We start from the raw sequence: 3,327 nt of genomic DNA on the forward strand, positions 1-3,327 counted from the left end.
ACCGCAGCTCTCGGAGGAGGCTGTTCATCTTTAAAAAGAGGAGGAAGATCAGAGGCCAGGGGTGCTCGGTCTTGGATTTTTCGTGAGGGGCTGCTGTGCACAAGAGGAGTGCGGTTGCTGGTCCATTGGCAGGGGAATGCTGGAGCAGGGTGCTCGAATTCGGTTTTGAACGAGAGAGAGAAGCATGGTCTGGGGGCTGCTGTTGTGCACGGCTGGAGCAGGAGCAAGGAAGAAAGAAAGAGGAGAAAACGTGGAGGTGGCTTGGGCTGCTGGAAAGTGCAAACACTAAGGGTTTTTTTTCTCTTTCCTTTTTCTTGGTGTTCCGTTTTTTTTTTCCTTTTCACTTGTATTAATTTCAGGCCATCCATGTGTGGCTAATCCTCTTAGTTAGGGCTAAGAGGTGAAGCCTGTAGCGAGATGGGAGAGTCTATTCCATGCAAGTAGATTAAATTTCTGAACTTAATTTGATTTAGTTGATTATTATAAGGAATATTTGTATTAGTCTTTAATGGTCTGTTGTGACGAAAATTACAATGGGTTTGCAATGGCTTTGAATATTTCTTTCCTCTTTTTATATTTATGAAGTCAGGAAGCCCTGTTGTTCATCATTGTCCCATGGGCATGGTAGGATGACAGTACCTTCCTGATCTTCATACATTGTTGATTGGTTGGTAATTAGTTTAATTCTATTGTTTACTTTGTCTCCTGGGCATGGTTTGGTGATGGAATCCATTCTAATTCATATACCTTTCATCTCTTGAAAACCAGATCAAGTAAGTTCAGTTTGAATCCTTGATGCAGGCATAAGATCTCCCTGATCTCTACAAGTGGATCCTCTGAATCCCTAGTTTCCTTCCTCTGAGTTACTTAAAGTTTTAGATAATTATTCCACAATTATTTCTTAAATTCTATTTTGTTTAGATCGCATCTTAGTCTAGTTCTAGTTCTACTTGGTTTCAGATAACGTATAGGTATCAGTCCCTGTGGATTCGACCTCGGTCTTACCGAGTTTATTACTACATCACAACCCTACACTTGGGGAGTGAACAAGTTTTTGGCGCCGTTGCCGGGGACTGACGGTTACGATTCTTTGAAATTAATTAGTTTTAGAATTAGTTTGAGATTAGGATTTTATTAACTTTAGTTTTAGATTTTTATTTCTATTTGATTTTTTAGAACTAACTTGTTTCCTGTTTTATAGGATCTGGACATAAGTTTCTCAATTGGTAATTCCTTCCTAATCTCTCTACTTTTTCATATTTTTAGAATTTAGGTTATTTCTTTCCCTTCTTAGAAATTAACTTTCTATTTTTGTTTTATTTTAGTCACTTTCTATTTTTAACTCTTTTTAAATCTAATTTATTTCCTCATTTATTTTTAGAATTTTTGTTTAGAAACTAACCTTCCTATTTTGTAGGCTTTTAAAATAGAAATTTCTAATTCGGTAAGCTCTTTCTCTACTTTCTATTTTTCAATTCTCTTTTTAATCTACTTTCTAGTTTAGGACTCTCTTAACTTATTTTAGAAATTTTCACTTTCTTTTAGGAATTCTTTCTTTTAGAAGCTAGTTCACTTCTATCTTTCTTTTAAAGAATTGTTCTTCTCTTTTTAGAATCTAACTTATTTTATTTTATTTTGCAGGTTTTAACTCAGGACTCCAATTTGGTAATTTCTTTCCAACTCTCTCTTTCTTGCCAGATTTTCCTAGCGTTAAGTTTTTAATTGAGGGCTGCGAGTGTTTTCATGCCCAAGTGGGCCCGTGACGACACTCGACGTCTCTTGACTGAAGGAGGATTGGTTGAGGGGTTGACTATCCATCGCAGGACTAGACACCGCTCGAAATCCCCTGAGTTAACTGAGGTTATGGCTGAAGACCAACCTCCTCCACTTCCACCCAGGGTGGAGGATACCCAAGATGAGAATGAGGTGCAACAGGCACCCCCGCTTCGTACTTTACGAGATTATCTATAACCGGCGGGAGTGAGTATGCCCTCATGCATGATTTTTCCTGAAAACACAGGACAAATGGACATCAAGCCAGGAGTTATCCAACTCCTTCCCAAATTCCATGGACTTGAATCAGAAAGTCCATATTTACATTTGAAAGAGTTCGATGAGATTATAGCTACATTATGTTTTCCTAATGTATCTGAGGATACAATTAGGTTGAAACTCTTTCCTTTTTCCTTAAAAGAGAAAGCTAAGACGTGGTTACATTCACTGCGTCCTAGATCCATTGGCACATGGAACGATATGCAGAGGGAATTCATAAAAAAATTCTTCCCACATCATAAAACGATTACCCTCAGAAAAGCGATCATGAACTTTGCCCAAAAGGAAGATGAAACATTCTTCCAATGTTGGGAAAGGTTCAAAGATTTGGTCAGTTCATGCCCACAACACGGATTTGAAACGTGGCGCATTACAAATTTTTTCTACGATGGACTGACATCTTCCATGCGCCAAATGGTCGAGACAATGTGTAATGGAGAGTTCATCAACAAAGATGTTGACGAGGTATGGGATTACCTCGATAGTCTCGCTGAAAAAACACAATCATGGGACTATTATCCACTGGCGAACACCACGTCTAGGCCGACTCAATTAAAGGAAAAAGGTGGATTATATCTCTTGAAAGAAGAGGATGATCTCAAGTGTAAAGTGACTACGCTCATAAGGAAAGTTGAGGCCATGGAAGGAAAGAAGGATAAGGTCAATGAAGTTGTTTGCGGCATCTGTGATTGCAACATTCACACAACTGAAAACTGTCCTACAATACCTGCCTTTCGAGGAGTGTTGAATGAACAAGCCAATGCCGTAAATAATTATCAAAGACCTTTTACTGGACCTAACTCCAACACATACAATCCTGGCTGGAAAAATCATCCAAATTTTAGTTGGAGAAATGGACAAACGGCGACTCCTCCAGGTTTCTTCAATCAAAATCCAAATCAAGTGAAACCTCAAGAGAAACTGGTTCAAAATCCCATACAAGAGCTGGCTCAGGCAATGCGGGGAATTACAGATTTTATGCAAATGATAGATTCTCGTATGACGGTTATAGAAAAGGGGATGCTTCCTGCACAACCTCTCCCCAATCCTAAACCGCAGTACGAGAATAATGATCCCAGCTCTTCAAATCAGATGGGGCATGCTAAATCCATCACCACTCTTAGGAGTGGGAAGATCATTGATAAAACTCTTCCGGTTAGGCCCGAAAAGCCTCAAGAACCAGAAGAGGACAACAATGATGGATCCAGTGATGCCCCACAAAAAGTAGAACCGGAACTTCTAGAGAAGCCAGTTGCTCCATTCCCTCAACGGTTG

At 39.4% G+C, this 3,327-nt stretch overlaps 1 non-coding gene across 1 annotated transcript; it reads right to left on the reverse strand.

Moving 5' to 3' along the window:
• Positions 1–2,301: 2,301 nt before the first annotated feature.
• Positions 2,302–2,408, reverse strand: LOC131235947 (small nucleolar RNA R71). The gene has a single exon (XR_009166457.1). It is a non-coding gene; the product is annotated as a small nucleolar RNA R71 (small nucleolar RNA).
• Positions 2,409–3,327: the final 919 nt, after the last annotated feature.

Source organism: Magnolia sinica, chromosome 19 (genome assembly GCF_029962835.1).
Source record: "Magnolia sinica isolate HGM2019 chromosome 19, MsV1, whole genome shotgun sequence".
NCBI classification, from domain to species: Eukaryota; Viridiplantae; Streptophyta; class Magnoliopsida; order Magnoliales; family Magnoliaceae; genus Magnolia; species Magnolia sinica.